Source organism: Physella acuta, unplaced genomic scaffold (genome assembly GCF_028476545.2).
Source record: "Physella acuta isolate Inbredline_101_S28 unplaced genomic scaffold, ASM2847654v3 ptg000255l, whole genome shotgun sequence".
In the NCBI taxonomy this organism is placed as follows: Eukaryota; Metazoa; Mollusca; class Gastropoda; family Physidae; genus Physella; species Physella acuta.
In genome coordinates this window covers 484122-496763 of record NW_026731774.1, presented here as the reverse complement: position 1 = coordinate 496763, position 12642 = coordinate 484122, and the positions used below count along the sequence as shown (strand labels likewise).

The 12642-nt window shown below is 38.2% G+C and overlaps 1 protein-coding gene across 1 annotated transcript in view; it reads right to left on the bottom strand.

The window, feature by feature from the left end:
- Positions 1 to 6790, bottom strand: part of LOC131938673 (LDL receptor repeat-containing protein egg-1-like) — a 43740-nt gene extending 36950 nt beyond the window's left edge. The window contains exon 1 of the mRNA XM_059296799.1: positions 6696 to 6790. The gene's annotated coding sequence lies outside the window, so the exon portion shown is untranslated. The remainder of the gene's footprint in view (positions 1 to 6695) is intronic.
- Positions 6791 to 12642: the final 5852 nt, after the last annotated feature.

The window sequence follows — 12642 nt, the reverse complement described above, 5'->3', positions numbered from 1 at the left end:
TGTGAATTCGTAGACTTGCGCCCTAAGTTAAAACGTGATTTGTTATACCCGAAGTCTAGACCAAACGTTTAAATATTTTTCTTCTCTTTACTGATGTTCTAAGTGGCAATATCAAAGATCGATCGTGATTCACATTGAAGGACGTGGCACGCGTACAACGTTAAAGAGAGCTCACGCAACCACGTTTTATTTAAGATAGTTACACTTTGCCAGCTCACCAGTAATACGCTAAGAGAGGAGTATTGAAAGCGGGGGGGGGGGGGGGGTGCAGCTCCTACTATATCAGTTTTCATCAATGAATATTGCAGCATATAACACTAGAAAAGACACTATTTCATAAGGTTTCTACGTTTGAATGCGTATTAACAACAGTATCGATTTATAATTTTATATATTTAAAAATGGAAGTGTATCTGTGTATACTGTATGTGTTGCTACGCCTTTCAACTGATCGCCATGAAACTTTAAGGTGTTGATGAGAATACTCTCGGGAATGTTTCTGCTAAAGCAAATTTCAGTTTCGGCTCACAAGGGTCACCGAAGGCTTCACAATAAAAATATGGAATATGTTTGACTTTTGAGTAACCAGAAACATTAAGCTAAACCCTTAACCTTAACCGGAAATTTAAAAAACCGGAAATTTAACAGAAATCAAAAGCTAGAACTTTATCAAGTACCGGCCTTTTTTAACGGATCTGGAAATTTAACCAAATACAGAACTTTAACCCTTAAAGGAAAGTTAAGCCGGAAAACATATTAAACCAGGGAGTTTATCCTAAATCGGCATTTAACTAGACCCGGAAATTTAGAAGGAATTGGCAATTCAAACGAAAACGAAATTTCATTAAAAATATTTTTTTTATCTAGAATCGGAGATTTAACTGGATTCGGTAATTTAATCCGATATTTAATCAGAAACGAAAATTGAATACAAACAAAATTTCATTGATATATATGGTCAAATTTAAAAGAAGTAGATAAATGGCCTGATTAGGGAGATATATAACGAGCTACGTAGATAGTGTTGTCTTTTTCTCTAAACCGATACCAAAACCAAATTCACCACCTCAACCTCAAATTTAACCGGAAACGAAAAATGTCATTTAAAACAGATTTTTATCCAGAATCAACATTTTTTGTACCTACACGTAGTTACTGCACATTGATACTAAAAATAGTCGTTGCTTTACCCCTAAACCTTGCATTTAATTTCAAACATGACAAAATTCGCATTTAGAATTTATTTTAGGCGACTCTACTAGGGGAGGGGGTGGCGGGGTGGGAGCTATTATTATTTCGAATGATTATGAGCCACCCCTTCCGCCCCACCCACATAGAGTGGGTGGGGGGTACAACAAGAGACAATATGGAAAACGAAACGTGACATCATATAACTAGTATATAAGGTCCCTTTTGGTTATCATTTCTGGGGGACCAGGAGCAGGAGGCGCTAAGGATATATAGTAAAATACTACGCCACCTGGCGTTGGCGCAGGGGGTGGAGGAGAAAGTGGCGCAGGCGCAGCGGAAGTAGGTCAGCAGGTCAGTAGGTCAGGTGAGGGGGTGACCTTGTGACGTAATAACCATCGGTGACCTGTTTACGTAATTTGTTTATTTATTTTTAATTTTTAATTTTTAATTTATTTATTTATTTATTTAGTTTAGTTTTAATATTTTTTAATTTAAATTTGATTTTTAATTTTTTAAATTTTTAAAATTTTTTTAAAAATGTTTTGATTTTTTAAATTTTTTAAATTTAAATTTTCATTTTTATTTGTATTTTTAATTTTTTAATTTTTTAAATTTTTTTTTTTTAATTTTAACTTATAAGTTGTTTGTTTTAATTTATTTTATTTGTATGCTTGTTGTTGTTTAAAATACTCTGAGAAAAAAAGTCTGAAAGAAACACTATCTCCATGATTGAGATTTAGCGACCAAATGTAGGAAACGGGTCTTTCTTATGGAAGTAGGGTCTACCTTTAATCTGTGTAATCTAATAATGGGTGCCCTGTCAAAATGACCTGGGACAAATCGGCCCCGTCAAAACAACCCCGTCAAAAGGGCCCCGACTTATTGGCTCCCGTCAAATGGGCTCCCGTCATATTGACTTGCGACATATAGGCTCCCGACAAATGGGCTCCCGACATTTAGGCTCCCGACAAATGGACTCCCGACATATTAGCCCCTGACAAATAGACTCAGGACATATTGGCTCCCGACAAAGCGGCTCCCGACATATTGGCTCCCGACATAAGGACTCAAGATAAATGGGCTCCCGACAAATGGGCTCACGACATATTGGCTACCGACAAATGGGCTCCCGACATATTAGCTCCAGGCTATTGGGCCTCCGACATATTGGCTTTTGACAAAATGACTCCCGACATATTGGCTCCAGACCAATGAATGACCATTATTGGCATAAAAGTAACCATTTTGTCCTACCTCCAATACCACTATAGTTCTTTTGAATGCCCGAACGAAATTGTTTTTCATGAACCAACATTAATTCACAAACAAATCGAGCCCTTAACAGCTAAATTCCACCAATTCTAAAGTTTTGATAATGTTTAATTTACAACAGAAAAGATATCTATATTTGTTGCTGAAAAGCGAGCACAGAAGTGTAAATGTATGATATACATGATGTTTACATGATAACAGCATCTTGTTTTGATAACCTACAAGCATACTGCAGGTAGGAAAGTATAGCGTGGACCCTTCTCCCCACACACTGAGTTGGAACAGCCTATCGACTCAATTATGGATGTCATAGATAGATGACCCTTAAATTAAAACATGCTATATTTTATAATAGATAAACTAATATAAAAATAAGGCCTGCCGAACAAGAGATGCATACGTTGTATTCAATGGCGGAACTAGAAAAAAATGGGCCACCGCGCAAAAATATTTTTATCTATATCTATATCGATATCTATATCCAGTGGCGTAGCGAGGTCGGGTGTCACCCCCCAGAGGCGCAACGACCCTTCCCGGGGACAAACTTTCAATTTTCGATTTGCACCCCACCCCCTCAAACCTTCGATTTGCACCCCCCCCCCCTCAAACCTTCGATTTGCACCCCCCCCCCCTCAAACTTTCGATTTGCACCCCCCACCTCTTAAAAGGCTATTTAACACTCTAATTAATCCCTCTATTAATTGGAATTATCATTTTTCTATATATATATTTTGCTATTTTTTGCCTTGGTTTCACCCCCCCCCCCCTAAATGGTGTCACCCAGTGCGGTCCACACCACCCGCACCCCCCTCGCTACGCCCCTGTTTATATCTATATCTATATCCATATCTACATCTACATCTACATCTACATCTACATCTACATCTACATCTACATCTACATCTACATCTACATCTACATCTACATCTACATCTACATCTACATCTACATCTACATCTACATCTACATCTACATCTACATCTACATCTACATCTACATCTACATCTACATCTACATCTACATCTACATCTACATCTACATCTACATCTACATCTACATCTACATCTACATCTACATCTACATCTACATCTACATCTACATCTACATCTACATCTACATCTACATCTACATCTACATCTACATCTACATCTACATCTACATCTACATCTACATCTACATCTACATCTACATCTACATCTACATCTACATCTACACCTACACCTACACCTACACCTACACCTACACCTACACCTACACCTACACCTACACCTACACCTACACCTACACCTACACCTACACCTACACCTACACCTACACCTACACCTACACCTACACCTACACCTACACCTACACCTACACCTACACCTACACCTACACCTACACCTACACCTACACCTACACCTACACCTACACCTACACCTACACCTACACCTACACCTACACCTACACCTACACCTACACCTACACCTACACCTACACCTACACCTACACCTACACCTACACCTACACCTACACCTACACCTACACCTACACCTACACCTACACCTACACCTACACCTACACCTACACCTACACCTACACCTACACCTACACCTACACCTACACCTACACCTACACCTACACCTACACTTACACTTACACCTACACCTACACCTACATCTACATCTACATCTACATCTACATCTACATCTACATCTACATCTACACCTACACCTACACCTACACCTACACCTACACCTACACCTACACCTACACCTACACCTACACCTACACCTACACCTACACCTACACCTACACCTACACCTACACCTACACCTACACCTACACCTACACCTACACCTACACCTACACCTACACCTACACCTACACCTACACCTACACCTACACCTACACCTACACCTACATCTACATCTACATCTACATCTACATCTACATCTACATCTACATCTACATCTACATCTACATCTACAACTTCATAACTTCATATCGATATCTATATCTATCTCTCTCTCTCTCTCTCTCTCTCTCTCTCTCTCTCTCTCTCTATATATATATATATATATATATATATATATATATATATATATATATATATATATATATATATATATATATATATATATATATATATATATATATATACAAACAAACAATAAGAACATAGGATTCTCACGGCTGGGCTGTTCGGGTTTTGAAAAACATAATTGTTTTTTTTTCAATTTAAGCAAATTACAACCTGTCATGTGTGTAAGTCAGGGGTCGGCAACCTTTTGAAGCGGAAGAGCCAAAAGTTACAATGTTCAAAATTTCCCTGGTTTTAAAGAGCCACTAACATTTTTTTATTTCAAATATTTAATTTTTTTATTAAGAATATTAGTATTTGTTCAAGGAGCTGGAGAGCCGCATCTTGATATCAAAAGAGCCGCATGCGGCTCGCGAGCCGCTGGTTGCCGACCCCTGGTGTAAGTGCAATAGTCTGTATTGAATTTCTAGTTTATTTTATCTCTGCTATCGGATATCTTGATCACTATTTGTTCAAAAGTATATAAAACATAAAAGCTTTGTATTAGTTATGGTGTCTCGTTTTATGTTTATTTTTATGTTTTTTTGTATTTATATTATTAATTTTAAATGCATTTCCTTTTTGTACAATGTCATTCTTTAGTAAGTACTTTATAAAAAATAATTATTAAGAGAAGTAAATATTTTTTAATTTGTTTAGTGCAAATCTATTTAAATGAGCTTATGGACACCCCTATTTGACTATTTTAAAAAGGGAAATAAGTCATGGAAGTGGTTTGCACGTTTACTTATCTTTGATAAGTTTGATTGTAGGAGAAAGAGGACTCGGCTTTCACAATGGTTTAAAAACAAAGGGAAAAAGAATACAAGAGCGCGGGGTGGTGTCTTTAGAAAAAAAAGATAATCCAATCGCAGCTATAGTAATCTTTTTAAATAACAACCATCAAGTTAAAAATGCAAGAAAATTATATTTTTTAACTATATATTTTTAAAAATATGGTCGGCTGTGGGCCCCTAAAGGGCTTGCCCCCCCCCCCCCCCCGCATTGCAGGGTCTGGCGACACTGTAGTTCCGCCCCTGGTTGTATTACATAAGACTGTTGGATAAGCTAACTCTAAAGAATGTTGATGAAGGGGTTCCACTGGCAGGTGTCATATTCAATGAGACCGCTTTGCCGGGCGACTTAGTCTCTACAGAAACGGTATTGTCAGTGGTCCTTTTGTCTGGAGCCAAATTGATAGGAGCCTTTTTGTCATGAGCCAAAATGACGCTAGCGTATTTGTCGGGAGTCGTAATGACAGGGGCCGTTTTGTGGAGGAACTAAATGGCGGGAGCCTATTTGTCGGGAGTCGCGGGGGCCGTTTTGTGGGAAAAATCTAAATGACGGGAGCCTATATGTCGGGAGCCAAAATGACGGGAGCCTATTTGTCGGGAGCCTTATTGACTGGAGCCCTTTTATCGGGAGCCTATATAACGGGAGCCTATTTGTCGGTAGTTTACATGGCGGGAGCCTATTTGTCGGGAGCCTATATGACGGGGTCCATATGTCGCTGGCCCTTTTGACGGGGCCGATTTGACGGGGTCGTTTTGTCGGGGTCGTTTTGACGGGGCCGTTTCGTCATTGGCCGAATTGACGCCGCACGCTAATAATGAGATCATTGTTTCTTTCAGACAGTTTCCTCCCCGATGGTGGGCAAATTTTCTTTGGCGGAGGTGGACACTGGTTAAAGTATGTTTTCTATATAAATTATATTTCGTTGAAGCGGACGGTAGACGTAACTCGGGGTGGGTGGGGTTCGGGGAGGGGGCTGTCATGCAGCGGGGCGGAGCTACAACCCACCCCCTACACCCGCCCGTACCCTCCCCCCGCGTAGAGTCACTTGTTAGGTGCAAGGTTTAGGGGTATGGCAGCGACTATATTTAGTTAACAAAATGCAGTATACGTGTAGATCAAGCTTAAATCCGATTAAAATGCCGATTCTGGATAAAAATCCGTTTTCAATTACATTTTTCGTTTCCTGTTCAATTTGAAGTTAAGGTGGTGATTTTAGTTTTGGTATTGGTTTAGAGAAAATTGACAATACTATCAACCTAGCGCCCGTTGTATCTCAACGGGCCATTTATCCCTTGTAAAATACCCACACCATTCTTAATTTTTCTTACTAAAAGCAATTATCAGCAAACATACATAAACATGATCTTGTACTCACATTTAACTTTTTTTTTAACTTTCTCATACAGCAGACTAGTATAGTAGATTCGTAGACTTGCGCCCTGTGTTGCAACTTGATCACTGAGACCCTAAGGCCAGACCATCAAGCTCTAAATATAGTTTTTTTATTTACTGATGTTATACGTGGCAAACTCTAGGATCGATATTATTGGTTAACGTTGATGGACGTGCCTCGCGTCAGGCGTTGGAGACAGCAAACGCAGCCACGTGACATGGAGATTGGTACACGTAGACAGCTCAAGTTTAGTAAACTCTTCAAGATGTAACAATAAGTTATATGTATTACATTTGAGTGGCTAAGCATAGCATAGGAAAGTTGAAAAAAGGTCATAGTAAAGTGTACCACGGCAATAATCGGTAAAAATGTCCACGCATACACTCCATGAATTGCTCAATGCACACTCACAAATACTGAAAGCTAATAGAAATGACATTTAAACAATATGATAAATTTGTTTCTTGGGTACACTAATATGTGAAAAAAAGATATAAATTTAGAATATGTTATACCATCCACTAAAAGTTTTTCGAATTGTGTTAGATTTGCCTTGATAATGGTTCCTTCCACCACCCCCACCCCCTAACCACCACAACTACTCCTCATGAATGCATAATATCTGTAAACGCGCCTCGGTCCAAATTTTAATAATTGGTGCAAAACAAAACAGATAAAAGAGATAAAATCGCTTTACGATGTCATAAATTTTAATTGGAACAAATTTTATCCCGCTCGGCTATAACAAACAAAAACCTACTTGATTGATAAATAAAAATAAAGATCTACATGTCCTTTAAATGGACTAGCAGATCTAAGAAGCGTTAAAAGCAATAGAGAGCTGGAATGGTTTTGGTATCGTCAAAGGGTATTGAGAAAAATTGTAGTGATCGCGCATGGACGCTGTGTACCTCTCGACTTTACACACTATTTTTCATATAGGTAGTCAGAGGTTGGAGGCAGTCATAAAATAATTTTTATTAAAGAGGTTGGGCTAGTAGGTGCTGTGGGCCGAACTATTTGATATCATGTGTGGCTGCCTAGCTATTAAAATTTGGCTAATGAACTTGACGGCATATTCGGTTTGATCCATTTACCCCCCCCCCCCTCCACACACACACACACTCCCCACATGTAGACGTCCACAAAAAATGCCTACCTCTCAAAACATCCTGCAAAAGGATTTGAAACTTACGGGAGGTAACTAAGTGGAGGCTGCTTTTACGGAAGAGGGGGGGGGGGGGTAAAGGGAGGGGGGCTATAGTCCTTCACGAGCTACCGATAGTATTTTAAAACAAATATTTTCAGTCGCTGTATTGGTAGCGTCGAATTTACAAATTATGAATTACTGAAAAGTTGAAAATAAAACAACAAAACAGTGGCGTATGGTACGCCGCGGGTCGGCTGGTAAACAATATTTTTAAATTAAAGATGCTGTATACCAAAAATTTTAAATATTTGTGGCTATCTATAAATGATTATGTGGGTTAAGGGTAAATTCGGCTAATCACGTGACGTCATTATATTACATTTACTCAACTTTATGGTACACGTGTTTTTATAACAAACCACCTCTTCAACCGTCCTTCGTCGAAGTCGCGCTGACCGTGAGCCCTACACGCCTCACTAAGGAGAGCATATTTACCCACGCTGTTATTTAAATATCTAAATGTAACGTGTTTTTTTGCGGTGTTTTTACATGTAAAAAAGTCTAGATCCGCGTCATGTTAGGCTTTGACGCAAACTAATGATTTAGACTATGCTTTAGTTACACGATCGGAGTCTAGAACTGTTTGTTTTCAAACTTATGCTTCAATTGTTTAACATGTTTGAAAACAGACTTCAAATACCTTAAAATGTTTTAGATAATTTTCGCGGTCACAGCCGCCCCCCCCCCTCCAAAAACACAACAACGAAACCTCCTGCTTTTATCTAGGGCGGGCTGTATACATTTACATGTGTGATACCCGTTGTGCTGGACAATTCTGAACCAACACGACAGCTGCCGATTTAATGTATAACCTACATTTAATGTGCAATTTTTAAAAATATAAGTATTTTGTTGTTAATAAATTCAATGTGTGGACGTCCACAATGACCCGATCTTCCCCCCCCCCTCCCCCCGCCAGTCTGCAATCGTACAAATCTCGTAGAACGAAGAATTGCGCACCAACTGAACAGCAATTGATCTGTGTATAAGAGAGAGGAATTAAGTTAAAAATAAAATCGCGTTATTTTTTGAGAAATCGGAAATAGGGAAAATTACTACTTCCGGTCATTGTAATTCACTCAAAATTCATCAAAAAGAGACTTAGATATTCTACATATATCGAAATTTTCGGTTTACGGAGATTGCTGAAAGATTAACATCGAACTACAAATTTGATATAATACATATAAATGAAATTTCATTAACCTAGTGTGAACGGTAATCAAGTTATCGTATTCACAGACACACAGACACACACACACACACACACACAAACACAACTATGTTGCCAAATTAAGTTTGCAATACTTCCTCTACATCAGGAGTCTCCAAATTTTTCATTCCGAGGGCCGCATTAACTATCAAATTTCAGATCGGGGGCCAGTTTCTTCCAGGCATGTCTTTGATTTTTCTGGGCAAAGCTCCTCAGCCATCACCAACAATCGTTTTTTCCTTGGATAAAAAGATCTCCGCGGGCCGGATGAGAGGACTTCGCGGGCCGCATCCGGCCCGCGGGCCGTAGTTTGGAGACCCCTGCTCTAAATGAAAAGAAACAACATAGCATATTATAATTTATATTGAGTGTAGCTGAACACTGAAGAGATAAGAATTGTTTCGTACCTGACTTGATTAATAAAACGCAGCTGTTGCATTTTAAAATGAAATACCGTTACAGAGAATCGATAATCGTCTATCTCGCACTGTAATCAATGAATCATTCCGTATGAATGTTAATGTATGCAAAGATGATTGTGCTCTAAAATGACATGCCTTTAAATTGATAGGACAAGACAGGGTAGGATACAATGGAATGAGATAGGAAAAGATAGGATAGGATACTATAGGATAGGATAGAATACGAAACGATAATTTAAGATAGAATAGGATACATTATACGGTAAGGTACGGTACGGTACGGTAAGGTAAGGTAAGGTAAGGTGAGTTGAGGTGAGGTGAGGTGAGGTGAGGTGAGGTGAGGTGAGGTAAGGTAAGGTAAGGTAAGGTAAGGTAAGGTAAGGTAAGGTAAGGTAAGGTAAGGTAAGGTAAGGTAAGGTAAGGTAAGGTAAGGTAAGGTAAGGTAAGGTAAGGTAAGGTAAGGTAAGGTAAGGTAAGGTAAGGTAAGGTAAGGTAAGGTAAGGTAAGGTAAGGTAAGGTAAGGTAAGGTAAGGTAAGGTAAGGTAAGGTAAGGTAAGGTAAGGTAAGGTAAGGTAAGGTAAGGTAAGGTAAGGTAAGGTAAGGTAAGGTAAGGTAAGGTAAGGTAAGGTAAGGTAAGGTAAGGTAAGGTAAGGTAAGGTATGTTTAAAACAATTATTTCCAATTATAGCAGTACAATATTTTTTAGTATCCACTAATTCAAGTTTCGATGAACATGTAGGCTATGTTTCCTAGTAGGATTAGTAAACAAATTATGTTCTTGCATATTACCCGCATGCATGTGCAAGCAGCATATGTGTAAGCAAGACTTAACACAATATGGCTGCGTTACAATCAGGTAATAAGCTTCATGGTATATTTGTAAAATACGTGATTAAAGCACAGGAGTAGCGACCCCGGGGCGAACTTTTAACTTTGTGCCCCCTATATATATATATATATATATATATATATATATATATATATATATATATATATATATATATATATATATATATATATATATATATATATATATATATATATATATATATATATATATATATATATATATATATATATATATATATATATATATATATAGCCGTCTAGGTCAGGCCCTATATGAAAAACCAAAGGACCATGACTTGTGTGCAGTGATTCTTCATGACTTCTTTCTCCGAGACTGCACTTGAAATTTTCGGGTGGGGGAGGTCTACTTTCCTATGCTATGGTTAGCCACTCAAATGTAACACATTTTAACTTATTGTTACGTCTTGTGCAATTTGCTAAACCGAAGCTGTCTACGTGTAACAATCTCCATGACACGTGGCTGCGTTCGCTGTCTCCACCGCCTGACACGAGGCACGCCCATAAATAAAAAATAAAATCGATCTTAGAATTTACCACGCATAAAAGTAAAAAGATAAACTGTATTTAACGCTTTATTGTCCAGACTGAGGGGTCGTCCATAATTGACGTCACGCTTGTAGGGGAGGAGGGGTTTCGTAATTTTGTGACGGTGTGTGATGAGGGGGAGTGGGGGGGGGGGGGGGGGGTTCAGATGGTGTGACGTCACTTTTTTGCATCATAAAAAATTAATGTTAGAACACGAGTTTTAACTGTTATTTCGCGTTTTAGAAAACGGTTTTAATAAATTGTAATAGGAATTGATCAAAATACTAGTGATAAATCTTGTTGACAAGATTCTGACAAGATTTTGGAAAAATATCGATGTTTTAAGAAAAATGAATCAGCAATTTAGAGGGGGTGGGGGGAGGGGTTGTAGGCTGAGGTTTGACGTCACTTTAGGGGGGGGGGGGGTCTGGCTTTTTGCGACGACGTGTGACGGAGGAGAGGGGGGGGGGGAGGTAAAAAGCGTTAAAAACGTCATTTATGGATGATGAAGTTGCAACAGAGGATGCAAGTCTATGAATCTACAATGTTAGTCTGCGAGGATGTGAAATTGAAAGAAAATATTGTGACATGTGAGAAGAAGATCATGTCTATGTATGTATCTGATCATTGCTTTCATTAAGAAAAAATAAGAATTGTGTACTTTAACCTTTAACCTATTTTTGTTGTTTGCTTTAAGTCCTATTTTATCGCGACAAAACTGTGTCCATTGAAATCTTTAGCTTTACAACGCTGTAGAGAGTAATTAAAAATAAACCAGGAGTGATTTCCCCTAAACTTTCTCCAATATTCTTATATAACACTACGGGGGATGGCAACTTGGGATATGTACAATATTTTAAATCCATTTTTAATTACTTAAACTTTTTAAAACAGATTAGAATTTCGTAGAAAAAAAAAGGTTACACACCAAGTGAATGCCAAACAAATAGTGCATAATAGTGGAGGATATGATTAGTACGTTATAAATTAACATGCGTTTTTTGAGAATCATAGATAGCGTGAATTACAACTTCCGGTGAACGGAAACTGCTCAAAATTTGACTGGGGAGATAATTAGATCTTATACTTACATGTGAAATTTTATTTTTCTATCTGAAATAGTTCTCAAGTAATAGACTTGAAATATTGAAAGTAGAAAATGTTCCACTTCCGGTTATCGGAAATTGCTGAAAAGTTTTACAGATCTACAAATTTGATATTATACTTAAATTTCATCAACCTAGATGTAACGGTACTCAAGTTATTGTGTTAAAAGACACGCACACACATACACACATACACACACAGACATACGGAAAAGCTTGCGAAATTATGTTTTTCCCACTCAGGTAGGTGTAAAACGTCGAGATTTGCAAAAATCTAGAATTTGTTTGCACGATTACTATACTTTTCTATACTTCGTATATACGAGAAAGTAAAAATCAAAAACTTGAAAGTCAACACTAGCTGACGCATCATCGTCTATTTCCATTCGTGCACAAAAGACATAGGCGGATAAAAAAAATTCATTGTTTTCATTGGCCTCGGCCTACAAGGCGATAATATGGTCAAAATATGTCCAGCAGCCTCTACTGTAACGAAAGTAATTCAGGTACCCATCAGAGCTGAGTGGACTCTGGGACGTCCACCGAGATCAAAGCTAGAGATCTTCAGCCTTATATTTATTAC